A 19,140-nucleotide genomic window follows, 5' to 3' on the forward strand; every position below is an offset into this window, starting at 1 on the left:
GAATTAACTCTTGTTCTGCTTGATGTTGAGCTAGCAATAGTCATGAATGTATTAGCTTTTTAATTAGAGTCCTGGAATTTTTTACCTACTCCAATAGTATGATTTCTAAAGTTATCAGAAGCATGTATTTAAGAGTACTTGTCAAGGTCCATATTATGAATTTCTTTGAAAAATAAGCAAATTTTGTACTGTATCTGATTATAAATTACTTTTTAGGAAGAATCAAAGTAAAACAATAATTTGTCTGTGGATTTAAAAAGTCTTAGAATAATCATAACAATTGACAATGAGATTTTGTTATTTCTATGGCATACAATTTGACATAATAATCATAATTGTTACTGTTAACATATACCAAAACACATCAGTATGTTAGTAATCTCATACAATTTTAGAACACATATTGATAATACATTTTTATAAGTACAACTCAAAAAAAGTTAAATATCATTTTTTATTTGACAATTTTTTATATGATTATAACATACTATATAATTCCAATATATCTCTCTTGGACTCTCTTGGGCCTTAATATATGAAAAGTTAATTTCAGATCTAAAGACTGAATTTAGAATTTGAAATATGACTGTGAGAAATATGTCAAATATCAAAGATTTAAAACAGTTGATATCAAAATAGGAGCACAGGTCACTGTAAAATATTCATTTAGCCAAAGTGATAATTCAGACATTTTAAACAGCAACAACTTTATTAATAGAGAAGAGGCTGTTTCCCAAATAATCAAAAGACCTAGTAAAGACAGCATGAGGCAAACTAAATCTGTCTCTCTTCTCTCTTTTTTGGGCGTTTATTTAAAAGTAAACAAAAATCAGCTGGGCATGGTGGCTCATGCCTGTAATCCCAGCACTTTGGGAGGCCGAGGCAGGCGGATCACGAGGTCAGAAGATAGAGACCATCCTGGCTAACACGGTGAAACCCCGTCTCTACTAAAAAAATACAAAACAAAAAGTCATCAGGGCATGGTGGCACGTGCCTGTAGTCCCAGCTACTCAGGAGGCTGAGGCAGGAGAATGGCGTGAACTGGGAGGTGGAGCTTGCAGTGAGCCAAGATTGTACCACTGCACTCCAGCCTGAGTGACAGAGAGACACTCCATCTCGAAAAATAAAAATAAAATAAAATAAAAAGTAAACAAAAATCTTTTTAATATTGTATGAAAATGTTACTTAGAATAGAAAATTAGATTTTTCCTTCATATTATATTATTAATATTAAATTTAATTTTAATAAAATCTTATAAACAAATTTAATTTTAATGAGTTTTGAATATACACAAGAGATTTTGATAAACTCTTGTATAACCTCTTATAATTTTTAAATTTTTTATATTTAGTTTTATTTTTTATTGAAAGTAACATAAAAATTTATAAACTAGACAAAATTATTTTTTTTAACAAAAACCACATTTATATTCTTTTATAAAAATGTTTTTATTTTTAATATACTTTGTATATAGACTATTTTATATTTAGTAGTTTTAATTATTATGTATATTACTTATAATGTTAACTCTCAGTAACCCTTATTTTTTGGTGAAAAATCTAGGAAGTGGGTAATTTTAATCATGTGCCAGATTTAGAGCCAATGACCGAAGTTAGAGTAATAAAGACAATGTCTGGTGGATCTAACTTTTTCCAGGAGGCACTGCTCTGGGCCTGTGAGAATACTGCCCAGGAGTGTCCCCAGCCTTGCCATAGCCACTTCTCTAGACCTTAGGATTTAAAGGCTCACATTTGAAGACATAAGCTCACAGACAAATTAAGTATTTGAAAATATTATGGAAGTAACACATTTATAACTTTAAAACATCTAGTAGAGACAGTATAAACTCGTCTGACTAAAATACCCAGGAAAAATGTGTAAACTAAATTCTTAAGATGTATTTTATTTTACTAACAATTTTTTAAATTATCTTTATTTACTATAGATTATTAAAATTATATGAACTTGACAAGTATTAGGCTGGTTAATTAATGAGTATTTATTTATAAGTCAATGGTATCAGATAGACAGTATATAAACAGACATATACATGTGTGTATATAGACATAAAGACTTTCCAGTTTTTATTTTAAAATTTTAGTTATGAGATTGGTATAAGTCACTAATATAAAAGGATAGCTGGATTTAAATTGTGTCTTTTTAAATGGGAAATGTTAATGTTTATCTGTCACACATGGCCAAAGCCCCTTACTGAGATTTAGAGAAAACAGGGTAGTAAATATATATGTAAAGTACAGAGACAATTTTAACTTTTTAAATAAAAATGTTAGGTGTGTTAGACATAAGAAGACTAAAAACATTTGTCAAGGTAACATAAAATCATAGGAATTTACCACTGGATTTTATAAGAAGACTAATTTTATTTAGATAAGTAATTTTTAATTTAGTCTTTGTTTTTTAATTGGACCACTGTGCTCAGGGTGGAGCCCATTAAGGAACATGGCCCAATAATTTAAATTATTAGCATTTGTCATGTTTAGAGCCTAATAATTTAGATAGATGAAAAGTAGACACAGCTAGGAGGCAGAGAATTTAGATTTTTTAAAATCAAGGATTTTATTTTTACACGAATCCTGGGTCTCCAAAAAGAGGGAAACACCATGGGACTGGGCTACACAACAGTTTTATATTTTACTCCGTTATAAAGACAGTTTTCTAAGTATTTAAACTGCATGTTTTTAAAACTAAGTGCACAAAGAAATGAGTGGCCTCCTGTAGTAATAACATTAGTGTGACAATGTAACAAATAACATTCATTGTACCACTGCCAGCCACTTCCAAAACTGTAGTTCTCACCAGTGACCTGACATCCATTGTACACACAAAGGCCAAGTTTTCTGTCACAGCATGAAGTAACTTTTGGTACCCTCAAAAGCCAAAGAGATGAAATAATGTATTATAAAAGACAGCAGTTTTAGACCTGAGAGTATCCTTTCCATGACTCTTGAAACTAGAAGGAAAATAGAAGGCCCCACAAATGGGGTGAAGGGGTACCTTTTTCTGCGTTAAGACGTCTGAGTCATTGGACATCTCTTTTAGATTTTTTATGTAGTACCAAAGATGGAGAAGAAGGAGGGGTAGGGAGGAATAAAAGTAAATGGTAGAGTATTTTGTAAGAAAGGAAGTGAACAGACAGACCAAATACATAATTTAAAAACGGTTTTAGTCAACTAAGAAATCTAAAAACAGAATCGGAAAAGAGGGAACGTCAAAAGTATTTTAGATATGTATATGTACGTGTGTGTGCGTGTGTGTGTGTGTGTGTGTGCTATCTTTTAATTGAGTTGACTTTGAACTATGGAGCTCTTAGAGAAAACACAACGCTTTGAAATCTCTTATTATCAGATTTTAGCCAGGACAAACAGCTGAAATTTCTGGCTTTTGAATTTTTCTTTTAAATCGAAAGTACCCTTCTACCTCATAAGATCTAGAACCACCCCAAAGAGAGTTTACAGAAAGGAAAGTTTTATGTGCAAGTGGTGTACAACCCACATCTGTCTGGCCATATTTTCTGGGGTCTCAGCTTCTTAACTGACCATCTATACACAAAGTCCCAAAAGTCCCATATGTCCCCATAGATGGAAGAATATAAGAAATCAAAAGCTGCTCATGGAAGGACAGGATTAATAAATAGTTACCTTCAAAAATAAAAAGTTACATAAATATCAACTGAAAGAGACTAGTTCTCTGACTACGAATTGAACCTAGGCCATGGCAGTGAAAGTGTGGAATTTTAACTACTAGACTACAAGGTGGAGTAGCCTTCACTGCGAATCCCATAGGAAACCCACAGCTGGCAGTTTGAGCTTTCAAAGGACTTTAACTTTATTTTAGTTTAGATTTTTGTTCTTTAATTTTGTAAAGAGAATTTTAAGACTAATCATGGCACTATTATGTTTTTATTTTAGTTTGATATTCTCATCAATTGTTTGGAATAAGAAATCTCTCCTTTTTTAAAATTCAGGAGTCAAATTTAAAGGACCTATCTTTTTGCCATTGATAATTAGAATTCCCAATGATGTACTTATTCCAGTAGTGACTCAGTTTAATAACTTCATTATGGAAAGCCCAGGATGTAATTTTCTAGGTTTAGAAAAATAGGTGTTTTCTAGAGAGGGAATAGAAGAGGCAATCCTAAAGATCCCCCACCCCACAAAAAATTTTACTCCCAGGAGTAGGCAAAAGGATCTTGTCACAGACAGTTGAGGTTGGTGTTTATGTAACCCATGAATTTGTGAGGAGCCACCAGTGACAGACCTGTTAATTTGTAACACCACGTAGAGCCTCCTAGGATTAGACTTTCCCAGAACTAACCAAACAACAAAGGTTGAGAAAAAAAAAATATATCCCCCTGAGAGCTTAACATGCTTGGAATAAACAGTGTGTTTGGGTACCCAGCCAATTTGAGACTGGCCACCTGACATGACCTGAAAATCATGTCCCCCAGATGGTGGAAACCAAGAGAGAGAGCTCCTACTTGGTCACAAGGAAGCTTTCAAGGACATAAAACAAGATGAGAAGGAATCTCACTCACTACCCCTCTTTATGACAGAATAGCACAGAAAAACAAGGACAAGGAAAAACTATTTCTGGGAGAAGAGAGACCAAACAATATGAATATTCATGCCAGAAAGCACCAAAAAGTACACCAGAGTCACTATCCCCAAGACTAGTCACAGAAATCCTTTTCTCCCGTTAATCAAAATTTTGCAGAGGAAAAAGAGACAAACAGTGATTTTTTACCATCTGCTTGACCAGATTGCACAGAGAGAGGTTGGAGCCTAGCTGTTAAGAAATTCATATTTTTTCATCAGTTTATGAGGTCCTAGGTTCCCTTAACTGCAGGTTCAAGAAGAGTGGCGTTTTGGTATTCTGCTCACAGTGCCAAAATTGTAGGGATTAAAGGAAAACTTCCCCTTCACTCTCTAAAGCTTCTTTGAAAAATCAACTCACAAAAGGCAGATTAATCAGAGAAAAGGATTATAAATTTATTAACGTGTACATAGAGGAAAAATCACAAAAGGATTACCCTAACCCCCAATGGGATGCAGAACCTTATATACCACCTTGAGCTTATGGGAAGAATGGGAGCTCAGAGCATGGCCAAAACAGGTTATGGTGGTAAATCAGGACATGGTGGCAAGACAGCTTATGGGAGAGAAAGAAGAGGGGACTTGACTAACAACATGGTCTTTTATGTAAATGAAACCTCACAGGTAGTAGCCTTCAGAGAGAATAGATAGTAAATGTTATTATCAGACCTTTAAAAGTGTCAGACTCTCAGTTAATCTTTTCTGGATCTGGGCAAGGAAAGGCCTGGTTGTATCAATTCAAATTCTCTGCAGACACAGATTTCCCACACAAAATACAGCTTTACAGGGTTATTTCTATTTGTTGGCTCTTTGAACAGCCATCTCAAAATATGTCAAATAAATATATTTTTGGATAAAATATTTTGATTTCTTTCAATAACAAAGCACCAAAAACCAGTGGCTTAAGACAGGAAACATTTATTAATGCTCGTTAAGTCCATGGGCCAACCGGATGGTTTTTCTGTATTAGTGATCAGCTATAGATTAATCTGCTGATCTTGTCTGGGTGCTCTCATATATTTGGAAGTCAACCGTCTATATGTTGGTCTAAGATGGATTCAGTTGGAATCATTGGGCTTTAGTCAATGTAGTCTCATCCACTGTCACCCTACCCTAGATTTGATCAAATGCTGATAGTAGGATTTCAAAGAGAATATGGAACTACACAAGGCTTCTTGAGGTCTTGGCTTAAAGCTGCTGTACCATCGTTATACCAGGTTTTATTGGGCAAAACCAATCACCAGATCAGCCCAAATTCAAAGGTGTCACCTTTTGATGGGAGGAGCAGCAAAATCATAGTATAAAGAATATGGATATAGAGTAAGCAGAATAGTTCTGAACAATTTTCAGTCTAGCACATATGATTTGTATGCGTTTATAAGAAAATAGACTACCATTAAATGTCTCATCAAGAAAAGGCTGTGCCACCATTAAGCAAGGTAATCTAGGACTCAAATCCTTCCTCATTTTATTATAAAATGATAACAAAAGCCAATAGAAGTATATACCTAATGGAAGCCAGAAGTGGGTAGCAGTGTGAGAAATCATGCAGCAGGTAGAAAGGCCCCCTCAAGGGATGTACTGAAGAAATTTTTAAAAGGAAGGCAAAGCACTGTGCTTGTACTTATAATTCCAGTTACTTGGGAGTCTGAGGCAGGAGGATCACTTGAGCCCAGGAGTTCAAAGCTGCATGAGCCATGATCACACTATTGCACTCCAGCCTGTGCAATAGAGTGAGATCTTGTATTTGTGTGTGTGTGTGTGTGTGTGTGTGTGTGTTTAAAAAAAAAAAAGGAAAGGAATTTTGGTTTTGCCTGAGTTTAGAAACCTATGCATTCCTGTTTGAGAATTTCAGAAGCACTGAGAAAACCTATAGCTTCTTCCCCTGTGCCTGATGAATAGCCCATTAAAAAAAACAGATGTATATACCTGTTATTTCATCTGTCCTATTAACTCCGTAGCACTTCTGTGCAGGGGAAACATGAAGTGAGTATAGGTGGAAATTCATTCATGGGGTGCATTATAGGTTGGCCTAGTATTGAAGCCATCCACTCGGCTGGTTTTCTATTTATTATCCTTGACTTTCCCATCACGCAGGAAGGAGAACCTGTTTAATAAATAATAGGTTTAAAGAAAGCCTAATAAATCAGATTTTATTTAATATACACTGATATGGTTTTGCTGTGTCCCCACTCAAATCTCATCTTGAAGTGTAGCCCTCATAATTCCCATGTGTTATGGGAAGAACCCAGTGGGAAATAATTGAATCATTGGGGTGGTTTCCCCCATGCTGTTCTTGTGGTAGTGAATACATCTCATGAGATCTGATGGTTTTTATAAGAGGTTTCCCCTTTCTCTTGGCTCTCATTCTGTCTTGCCTGCTGCCATGTAAGATGTGCCTTTTGCCTTCTACCATGATTGTGAGGCCTCCCAGCCACGTGGAACTGTGAGTCCATTAAACCTCTTTTTCTTTATAAATTACCCAGTCTTGGGTATGTCTTTTTTTTTTTTTTTTTTTTTTGGGACAGAGTCTCGCTCCGTTGCCCAGGCTGAAGGGCAGTGGTGTGATCTCAGCTCACTGCAACCTCCACCTCCCGGGTTCCAGTGATTCTCCTGCCTTAGCCTCCCGAGTAGCTTGGACTACAGGCGTGTGCCACCATGCCCGGCTAATTTTTTGTATTTTTAATGGAGACAGGGTTTCACTGTGTTAGCCAGAATGGTCTCAATCTCCTGACCTCGTGATCTGCCTGCTTTGGCCTCCCAAAGTGCTGGGATTATAGGCGTGAGCCACCGTGCCTCGCCTTGGGTACGTCTTTATCAGCAGTGTGAAAACAGACTAATACATACACTCTGACTTCAGCCCTGTCAGTACCTACTTTGCAGTTACAAAAGATGTGAAGGATTTTGCCCTGATCTCAGTCATCTTACAAACCATACATAGCCACAACTAGGAGGGGAAATGTACTATGGTACTAATTTCAAAGTGATTTGACTCAGAACTACACATCATCTTTTGGGAAGTGGCTCAAAAGAAAGTGTACTCTTCCCATTCAGGCAGATGTGATCACTGTCCTCTGTGCACTATACCCAAAGCTCCAAGAGTTCTTGACATATTCTTCTATTTTTGCATTAATGACACTGGGTTTGCAGTAACTTGTTTACTTGCTTGTTTTCTCCATAACAGTATGCGTTTCCTCAGAGTAGAGCATTTACTTATTCAGCTGACTCTACAGAGACCAGTATAAACCCTGGAACAGTCATTCATTGCAGCCTTAGGTGCTTTTTCTGAAACACAAATCTGAACCTTTCACACCTACAATTAAAACCCTTCAGTAGGCCCTTCATATTGCTTTCAGTGAAAGTTAAAACTTTTTAACATGCTCATATGTCTTAATGACACAGTCTGATCTCTTGCCCTACCCAGCCCCAGAATTACCACTTAGCCTTTGTTCTTGTTGCTCCCTCTGACTGAAATGTCTTCCATGTGTTCTCTCCTGCCTGGCCAGTCCTTATTCCTCAGCAAAAATTCACCTCTCCTTCCCTTAGGCTGGCTACAGACTCTACCTTAGCGTGTGTGTGTGTGTGTGTGTGTGTGTGTGTGTGTGTTTTACAGGTTTATTTTCCTCACTTAAGGGCAAAGGGCCCAGTCTTATTAATTTATATAATCTCAGCACATAGCAGAGTAGGAAACCCATAACTGTTTATTTAATAAATATTAAAATTATGATTAAATGAATATGTTTGAATTAGTGCTAAAATTTAGAACAAAATTCCATGTAGGAAATGCTGTCAGATTGAGGAAAAGAGAGGCTTTTTTTTTGTCTGTATCTTGGTGGATATTTATTTTGAGTAGGGAGAAGAAAGAGTCTCCCTGAAAGATCTTTTTCTTCTTTCTGTCATGTTGCAAATGCCCTTGTTTGATATGCTAAACTCCCCTTGATGAGAATGTTTTGCTCCATTCCCCTTTTACCTCTTTTGGCTGCCTTCTCACAAGTTTTCAGTGAGGGAGAAGAATCTTCTAATGTGCAATCTGCAAGCCATTTTTTTTTTTTACCATCTCTGTCAGACTGCAGTATCTGTGTGAAGATTGACAACTTCCAGTTAGCAAGACACAGGTGCAGCTAATTAACAAACTTTGTTGATTCCCTGTGACTCTTCAACATCAACTTATAATAGATAAGGATTCGTTTTTCACATAGTGATTATCCAGACTCCATGCTTTTGATATATGAGGCCCAGGATTGTTCAGCATTTTTTGAAGACTTTAGGTGGCAACTTTTTGGTTCTTCATGGGCAGGAGACTTAGCGTAATCATACATATGATCTGTCTCTCTATATCCTTACATACATACATGCACATATATGTATATATATGTGTCTATACACACGTACATATTCATATATATGTACATGAAGCTACACATATATAGGAAACATATCTATAAATTGTATGTAATGTATATAGATGTATAGGTTCATGTACGTATATATGTACATTATGTACATATATATGTAGTCTTTTATTGTTCCCTAAACACATTGTCTGGGCAATTATATTTAATTCTAAGAACTCTACCAGATGGGTATGATTTTCCTCCCTACAAATAACAGGCTCAGAAAGATGATAAATCACATAGTAAGAAGTAGGCTTGAAACTCCAGCATTTCTTTCCACAATGCTGGGAATCAGGCTGCACTCCCAATAAGTAATATAAAAACTGGGAATATGGCTCCGAAGTAAAGGAGCTGATTGGTTGAACAAATAGAGATCTAGATTTTATCCCCAACTCAGCCCCATACCATATTATCTATATAACCTTTGATATGTCATCACACCAAGGCAGATTGATCCTAAACTCCTGTGTAGTTCTGCCCATTTCACACCAACCTTTGTACATGGTGCAATATGATTAGAACATGTTATCAGACGTACTCCAAAGAGCTTTTCCCCACTGAGTTATAAACCTTCTGTATTATCAGAGGAGGTTAAGTGCCAAGCGTTAGTCTCAAAGGAGTTACTGACATCATTCATAATAAAAACTACTCATACCTAAGTTATGGACTCAAATTCATTTTTAAGTTTAAATATAACCATTTGTAATATAAAACTAGGATAAATGATATGGAAATTACTAAATAAAGAAGGAAAAACATGAAAATATTTTAAGGAAATATTGTATAACAAAAAATTTTAAAACATAGTGAGGAAGCATAAACAAAATGAATTATGAAAGAAAATAACCATAAAATATAAGAAAAATCACTGAGTGTGATTGAAACCAAATAAATCTTAAAAGGAAAACATTCACTAGAGATTTGCCATAATATAAATTGAAACATATCATGAAACTACAATTATCAAAATTATTGGGAGGGCCGGGCGTGGTGGCTCACGCCTATAATCCCAGCACTTTGGGAGGCCAAGGCAGGCGGATTGCCTGAGCTCAGGACTTCGAGACCAGCCTGGGCAACACAGAGAAACGCCATCTCTACTAAAATACAAAAATTAGCCGGGTGTGGTGATATGCGACTGTAGTCCCAGCTACTCAGGAGGCTGAGGCAGGAGAATTGCTTGCACCTGGGAGGCAGAGGTTGCAGTGAGCCACGATAGCGCCACTGCACTCCAGCCTGGGCGACAGAGTGAGACTCCGTCTCAAAAAAAAAAAAAAATTATGGGAGGCTGTCATTAGGATAAACATACAGATCAGTGGAACAGAAATTGAAGTCCAGAGATAAACCCAAACATATAAAAATTTATTATATGGAAATGGTAGCATTTAAAATTAGAAAGGAATGACTTATTCAATAAATGATATTGGCACAACTTGCTAACCATTTGGAAAAAACTACATTATTCTACTTCATATTTTACACTAAAGTGTCAAATGAATTAAAGTTATTTAAATTTTTATATTTTAAATTAGGGAAATTTCATATATACATAAAATAACATAAAAGCACTCAATAAAATGAAGCAGATATTAACATTTTGTCATCTTTCAGATCCTGCTTGCTTTTATTGATTTTGATAAATAAGTCATTATGGATATAGCTAACATCCTCTCTCCTTACCTCTTTCTTTCTATCAGAAGTTACCAAATTTCTGAAATTATTATTACCATGCATAATTTTGTATTTTTATTATACTTGTATTATATATAAGTATACAAATATACTACTGTTTTGTGTTAAAATGCTTGCCATTTTCATTAAACATAGTTTTTGGAAGTTTCTCTATGTTGATAAATGTCACTCTAATGCATTCATTTTAAATGCTGAAAAGTATTTTGTACTAATGAACCACAATTTATCCAGTTTTTTAAATTAAGCGGTTTTAGTTACTTTTTTGTTTTCCTATTATAAATGAATAGTGATACAGTGAACAACCCTGTATGTGTCTCCTTATACAATGGGCAAAATTTGTTTAAGGAGAACACATAAAAGTGGAATTGCTAGGTTATAGGTTATAAACATCTTAATTGTCAAGTACCCCTCTAAAGAGGCTCTTCTATTTTACATGCTTACCAGCAATGTTCAAAATCATTGTTCTTTCATAATTACCAATACTTGATATTAGATTTGCTAATACTTGATATTAGATTTACTTTTTTGCTGATATGATGGATGAGAAATTTCATTATTTCCTTAATTTATATTTCCTCAACTGCTAGTGGAGTAATCATCTATTCATATATTTAATTTACAAACCTTTATATTCCTCCTTCTATATCTTGTCTGATTATATGCTTGGCCTATTTTCTATTGTATTGTTGGTCTTTTATATTTTGATTTATAATAGTTCTTTATAAATTTGCATATTAAACCATTGTGAGGATTACTCTATTTTTTAATCTTTTTTTGTTTTTCAGAAAGTCATCAATATTCATTTAATTGTCTATTTATTTAATTTTATTATTATACTTTAAGTTTTAGGGTACATGTGCACAATGTGCAGGTTAGTTACATATATATACATGTGCCATGCTGGTGTGCTGCACCCATTAACTCGTCATTTAGCATTAGGTATATCTCCTAATGCTATCCCTCCCCACTCCCCCCATCCCACAACAGTCCCCAGAGTGTGATGTTCCCCTTCCTGTGTCCATGTGTTCTCATTGTTCAATTCCCATCTATGAGTGAGAACATGCGGTGTTTGGTTTTTTGTCCTTGCGATAGTTTACTGAGAATGATGATTTCCAGTTTCATCCATGTCCCTACAAAGGACATGAACTCATCATTTTTTATGACTGCATAGTATTCCATGGTGTATATGTGCCACATTTTCTTAATCCAGTCTATCATTGTTGGACATTTGGGTTGGTTCCAAGTCTTTGCTACTGTGAATAGTGCTGCAATAAACATACGTGTGCATGTGTCTTTATAGCAGCATGATTTATAGTCCTTTGGGTATATACCCAGTAATGGGATGGCTGGGTTAAATGGTATTTCTAGTTCTAGATCCCTGAGGAATCGCCACACTGACCTCCACAATGGTTGAACTAGTTTACAGTCCCACCAACAGTGTAAAAGTGTTCCTGTTTCTCCACATCCTCTCCAGCACCTGTTGTTTCCTGACTTTTTAATGATTGCCATTCTAACTGGTGTGAGATGGTATCTCACTGTGGTTTTGCTTTGCATTTCTCTGATGGCCAGTGATGATGAGCATTTTTTCATGTGTATGTTGGCTGCATAAATATCTTCTTTTGAGAAGTGTCTGTTCATATCCTTTGCCCACTTTTTGATGGGGTTGTTTGTTTTTTTCTTGTAAATTTGTTTGAGTTTATTGTAGATTCTGGAATATTAGCCCTTTGTCACATGAGTAGGTTGTGAAAATTTTCTCCCATGTTGTAGGTTGCCTGTTCACTATGAAGGTAGTTTCTTTTGCTGTGCAGAAGCTCTTTAGTTTAATTAGATCCCATTTGTCAATTTTGTCTTTTGTTGCCATTGCTTTTGGTGTTTTAGACATGAAGTCCTTGCCCGTGCCTATGTCCTGAATGGTAATGCCTAGGTTTTCTTCTAGGGTTTTTATGGTTTTAGGTCTAACGTTTAAGTCTTTAATCCATCTTGAATTGATTTTTGTATAAGGTATAAGGAAGGGATCCAGTTTCAGCTTTCTACATATGGCTAGCCAGTTTTCCAAGCACCATTTATTAAATAGGGAATCCTTTCCCCATTGCTTGTTTTTCTCAGGTTTGTCAAAGATCAGATAGTTGTAGATATGCGGCGTTATTTCTGAGGGCTCTGTTCTGTTCCATTGATCTATATCTCTGTTTTGGTAGCGGTACCATGCTGTTTTGGTTACTGTAGCCTTGTAGTATAGTTTGAAGTCAGGTAGCGTGATGCCTCCAGCTTTGTTCTTTTGGCTTAGGATTGACTTGGCGATGCGGGCCCTTTTTTGGTTCCGTATGAACTTTAAAGTAGTTTTTTCCAATTCTGTGAAGAAAGTCATTGGTAGCTTGATGGGGATAGCATTGAATCTGTAAATTACCTTGGGCAGTATGGCCATTTTCACAATATTGATTCTTCCTACCCATGAGCATGGAATGTTCTTCCATTTCTTTGTATCCTCTTTTATTTCATTAAGCAGTGGTTTGCAGTTCTCCTTGAAGAGGTCCTTCACATCCCTTGTAAGTTGGATTCCTAGGTATTTTATTCTCTTTGAAGCAATTGTGAATGGGAGTTCACTCATGATTTGGCTCTCTGTTTGTCTGTTATTGGTGTATAAGAATGCTTGTGATTTTTGTACATTGATTTTGTATCCTGAGACTTTGCTGAAGTTGCTTATCAGGTTAAGGAGATTTTGGGCTGAGTCAATGGGGTTTTCTAGATATAAAATCATGTCATCTGCAAACAGGGACAATTTGACTTCCTCTTTTCCTAATTGAATGCCCTTTATTTCCTTCTCCTGCCTAATTGCCCTGGCCAGAACTTCCAACACTATGTTGAATAGGAGTGGTGAGAGAGGGCATCCCTGTCTTGTGCCAGTTTTCAAAGGGAATGCTTCCAGTTTTTGCCCATTCAGTATGATATTGGCTGTGGGTTTGTCATAGATAGCTCTTATTATTTTGAGATATGTCCCATCAATACCTAATTTATTGAGAGTTTTTAGCATGAAGCGTTGTTGAATTTTGTCAAAGGACTTTTCTGCATCTATTGAGATAATCATGTGGTTTTTGTCTTTGGTTTTGTTTATATGCTGGATTACATTTATTGATTTGCATATATTGAACCAGCCTTGCATCCCAGGGATAAAGCCCACTTGATCATGGTGGATAAGCTTTTTGATGTGCTGCTGGATTCAGTTTGCCAGTATTTTATTGAGGATTTTTGCATCAATGTTCATCAAGGATATTGGTCTAAAATTCTCTTTTTTGGTTGTGTCTCTGCCAGGCTTTGGTATCAGAATGATGCTGGCCTCATCAAATGAGTTAGGGAGGATTCCCTCTTTTTCTATTGATTGGAATAGTTTCAGAAGGAATGGTACCAGTTCCTCCTTGTACCTCTGATAGAATTCGGCTGTGAATCCATCTGGTCCTGGACTCTTTTTAGTTGGTAAGCTATTGATTTTTGCCACAATTTCAGAGCCTGTTATTGGTCTATTCAGAGATTCAACTTCTTCCTGGTTTAGTCTTGGGAGAGTGTATGTGTCGAGGAATTTATCCATTTCTTCTAGATTTTCTGGTTTATTTGTGTAGAGGTGTTTGTAGTATTCTCTGATGGTAGTTTGTATTTTTGTGGGATCGGTGGTGATATCCCCTTTATCATTTTTTATTGCGTCTATTTGATTCTTCTCTCTTTTCTTCTTTATTAGTCTTGCTAGTGGTCTATCAATTTTGTTGATCCTTTCAAAAAACCAGCTCCTGGATTCATTAATTTTTTGAAGGGTTTTTTGTGTCTCTATTTCCTTCAGTTCTGCTCTGATTTTAGTTATTTCTTGCCTTCTGCTAGCTTTTGAATGTGTTTGCTCTTGCTTTTCTAGTTCTTTTAATTGTGATGTTAGGGTGTCAATTTTGGATCTTTCCTGCTTTCTCTTATGGGCATTCAGTGCTATAAATTTCCCTCTACACACTGCTTTGAATGTGTCCCAGAGATTCTGGTATGTTGTGTCTTTGTTCTCGTTGGTTTCAAAGAACATCTTTATTTCTGCCTTCATTTCGTTATGTACCCAGTAGTCATTCAGGAGCAGGTTGTTCAGTTTCCATGTAGTTGAGCGTTTTTGAGTGAGTTTCTTAATCCTGAGTTCTAGTTTGATTGCACTGTGGTCTGAGAGACAGTTTGTTATAATCTCTGTTCTTTTACATTTGCTGAGGAGAGCTTTACTTCCACGTATGTGGTCAATTTTGGAATAGGTGTGGTGTGGTGCTGAAAAAAATGTATATTCTGTTGATTTGGGGTGGAGAGTTCTGTAGATGTCTATTAGGTCTGCTTGGTGCAGAGCTGAGTTCAATTCCTGGGTATCCTTCTTAACTTTCTGTCTCATTGATCTGTCTAATGTTGACAGTGGGGTGTTAAAGTCTCCCATTATTATTGTGTGGGAGTCTAAGTCTCTTTGTAGGTCACTCAGGACTTGCTTTATGAATCTGGGTGCTCCTGTATTGGGTGCATATATATTTAGGATAGTTAACTCTTCTTGTTGAATTGATCCCTTTACCATTATGTAATGGCCTTCTTTGTCTCTTTTGATCTTTGTTGGTTTAAAGTCTGTTTTATCAGAGACTAGGATTGCAACCCCTGCCTTTTTTTGTTTTCCATTTGCTTGGTAGATCTTCCTCCATCCTTTTATTTTGAGCCTATGTGTGTCTCTGCACGTGAGATGGGTTTCCCGAATACAGCACACTGATGGGTCTTGACTCTTTATCCAATTTGCCAGTCTGTGTCTTTTAATTGGAGCATTTAGTCCATTTACATTTAAAGTTAATATTGTTATGTGTGAATTTGATCCTGTCATTATGAAGTTAGCTGGTTATTTTGCTCATTAGTTGATGCAGTTTCTTCCTAGTCTCGATGGTCTTTACATTTTGGCATGATTTTGCAGTGGCTGGTACCGGTTGCTCCTTTCCTTGTTTAGTGCTTCCTTCAGGAGCTCTTTTAGGGCAGGCCTGGTGGTGACAAAATCTCTCAGCATTTGCTTGTCTGTAAAGTATTTTATTTCTCCTTTACTTATGGAGCTTAGTTTGGCTGGATATGAAATTCTGGGTTGAAAATTCTTTTCTTTAAGAATGTTGAATATTGGCCCCCACTCTCTTCTGGCTTGTAGGGTTTCTGCTGAGAGATCCGCTCTTAGTCTGATGGGCTTCCCTTTGTGGGTAGCCCGACCTTTCTCTCTGGCTGCCCTTAAGATTTTTTCCTTCATTGCAACTTTGGTGAATCTGACAATTATGTGTCTTGGAGTTGCTCTTCTCAAGGAGTATCTTTGTGGCATTCTCTGTATTTCCTGAGTCTGAACGTTGGCCTGCCTTGCTAGATTGGGGAAGTTCTCCTGGATAATATCCTGCAGAGTGTTTTCCAACTTGGTTCCATTCTCCCTGTCACTTTCAGGTGCACCAATCAGACGCAGATTTGGTCTTTTCACATAGTCCCATATTTCTTGGAGGCTTTGTTTGTTTCTTTTTATTCTTTTTTCTCTAAACTTCCCTTCTCACTTCATTTCATTCATTTCATCTTCCATCACTGATACCCTTTCTTCCAGTTGATCTCATCGGCTCCTGAGGCTTCTGCATTCTTCACATAGTTCTCGAGCCTTGGCTTTCAGCTCCATCAGCTCCTTTAGCACTTCTCTATATTGGTTATTCTAGTTATACATTCGTCTAAATTTTTTTCAAATTTTTCAACTTCTTTGCCTTTGGTTTGAATTTCCTTCTGTAGCTTGGAGTAGTTTGATCGTCTGAAGCCTTCTTCTCTCAACTCATCAAAGTCATTCTCCATCCAGCTTTGTTCCGTTGCTGGTGAGGAACTGCGTTCCTTTGGAGGAGGAGAGGCGCTCTGCTTTTTAGAGTTTCCATTTTTTCTGCTCTGTTTTTTCCTCATCTTTGTGGTTTTATCTACTTTTGGTCTTTGATGATGGTGATGTACAGATGGGTTTTTGGTGTGGATGTCCTTTCTGTTTGTTAGTTTTCCTTTTAACAGACAGGACCCTCAGCTGCAGGCTGTTGCTAGAGGTTCACTCCAGACCCTGTTTGCCTGGCTATCAGCAGTGGGGTCTGCAGAACTGTGGATTTTCATGAACTGCAAATGCTGCTGTCTGATCGTTCCTCTGGAAGTTTTGTCTCAGAGGAGTACCCGGCCGTGTGAGGTGTCAGTTTGCCCCTACTAGGGGGTGCCTCCCAGTTAGGCTGCTCAGGGATCAGGGGTCAGGGACCCACTAGAGGAGGCAGTCTGCCCGTTCTCAGATCTCCAGCTCCGTGCTGGAGGAGCCAAGATGGCCGAATAGGAACAGCTCTGGTCTACAGCTCCCAGCGTGAGCGACACAGAAGATGGGTGATTTCTGCATTTCCATCTGAGGTACCGGGTTCATCTCACTGGGGAGTGCCAGACAGTGGGCGCAGGACAGTGGGTGCAGCGCGCCGTGCACGAGCCAAAGCAGCACGAGGCATTGCCTCACTCGGGACGTGCAAGAGGTCAGGGAGTTCCCTTTCCTGGTCAAGGAAAGGGGTGACAGCACCTGGAAAATCGGGTCACTCCCACCCGAATACTGCGCTTTTCTGACGGGCTTAGGAAATGGCGCACCAGGAGAATTATATCCCGCACCTGGCTAGGAGAGTCCTATGCTCACGGAGTCTGGCTGATGGCTAGCACAGCAGTCTGAGAGCAAACTGCAAGGCGGCAGCGAGGCTGGGGGAGGGGCGCCAGCCATTGCTGAGGCTCGCTTAGGTAAATAAAGCAGCCGGGAAACTCGAACTGGGTGGAGCCCACCACAGCTCAAGGAGGCCTGCCTGCCTCTGTAGGCTCCACCTCTGGGGGCAGGGCACAGACAAACAAAAAGACAGCAGTAACCTCTGCAGACTTAAATGTCCCTGTCTGACAGCTTTGAAGAGAGCAGTGGTTCTATTTTTTTTTTCAATCATTGACTTTCATTTTCATTTTTCTGTGGTATCGTTTTGCATAGTATTTTTTTTGTAAAATACTCAAATATGTCTATCTTTTCCTTCATAATTAATGCTTCTGGTGCTTTTTGTAAAAAAAAAACTGTACATACTTTGAGTCCATAAACTAATCTGCTGTGTTTTGCTTTGTGCATTTTATTTCCTAATCTATTTGGGTTTTATTTCTGTATTTGGTGCTAGGTAGACACCCAGCTTGGTTTGTTCCATATGGATGACCGATTGATACAGGACCATTCATTGATAGTTCAAATTTTCATCTGATCTACGTTATTGTTTTTAATATGTATTGAGTCTATTCCCAGGCTCTTTGTTGTGATCCATCGGTCTAGCTATACAAATCCATAGCAATGTAAACTAAATTGTTTTAATTACTATAACATTACAGTAAGTCTTGCTATCTAAAACTCTGTTGCTGCTTTTCTTGGCCTTCTGCACTCCTATATAAACGTTCTAATTAACTTATCAACTTTTACATGCATAAACACACATAGACACAGACACTTCCAATGGGTTTTTAGTGAATTACATAGATTTTAATAATGAATCTTCGATCTATGACTATGATAGATTTTTCCATTTACTTAACACCCTGATTTGTCTCAACAATGTTTTCTAGTTTTGCGTTTTGAAGTCTTGCACTTTTGATTACATTTATTTATAGGTATCTGATATTTGATACTATCATAATTGGTATCACAATAAAATTTTATTTTCTAATTGTTTACTGTTAGTATATAGATATACAATTGATTTTTAAGTATTGACTTTGTATCAATAAATGCCTTTTTGAATTTTATATAATTTTTTAATTGATATATTACAACTGTACATTTTTTGGTTGTATATGTGATGTTTTGATATATGTATAGAATGTATAATGATCTAATCAGGGTAATTAGGATATACATTACCTCAAACATTTATCTTTTTTAAAAAATTTGTTATAATTTTTTGTGTTTTTTAACTAATTTTAAGTTCATGGATAGATGTGCAAGTTTGTTACATAAGTAAACCTGTGTCATGAGGGTTTGCTGCACAGATTATTTTGTCACTCAGATATGAAGCCTAGTACCCATTAGTTATTTTTCCCGATTTCCATTCTCCCACTTTTTACTCTCCCATAGGCCCCAGTGTGTGTTGTTCCCCTCTGTGTGACCATGTGTTATCATTTAGCTCCCACTTATAAGTGAGAACGTGCAATATTTGGTTTTCTGTTCCTACTTTAGTTTGCTAAGGAAAATGGTCTCCAGCTCCATCCATGTCCCTGCAAAATACAAGATCTTATTCTTTTTATGGCTGCATAGTATTCCATGGTATATGTGTATCAAATTTGCTTTATCCACTCTATCATTGATGGGCATTTAGTTTGATTCCATGTCTCTGCTTTTTGAACAGTGCTGCAATGAACACATGCATGCATGTGT

At 37.0% G+C, this 19,140-nt stretch overlaps 1 protein-coding gene and 1 long non-coding RNA gene across 6 annotated transcripts in view; one reads left to right on the forward strand and one right to left on the reverse strand.

Moving 5' to 3' along the window:
* The window catches only part of LOC100967527 (AGBL carboxypeptidase 4), a 1,457,032-nt gene that overhangs the window by 716,342 nt on the left and 721,550 nt on the right, over positions 1–19,140 (forward strand). The gene's annotated exons all lie outside the window — the stretch shown is intronic.
* On the reverse strand, positions 5,519–18,003 carry LOC130540547 (uncharacterized). The gene is made up of 4 exons (XR_008954538.2): positions 17,361–18,003; positions 8,585–8,690; positions 6,544–6,721; positions 5,519–5,744 (listed from the first exon to the last, which is right to left on the reverse strand). It is a non-coding gene; the product is annotated as an uncharacterized LOC130540547 (long non-coding RNA).

Source organism: Pan paniscus, chromosome 1, assembly GCF_029289425.2.
Source record: "Pan paniscus chromosome 1, NHGRI_mPanPan1-v2.0_pri, whole genome shotgun sequence".
Taxonomy (NCBI): Eukaryota; Metazoa; Chordata; class Mammalia; order Primates; family Hominidae; genus Pan; species Pan paniscus.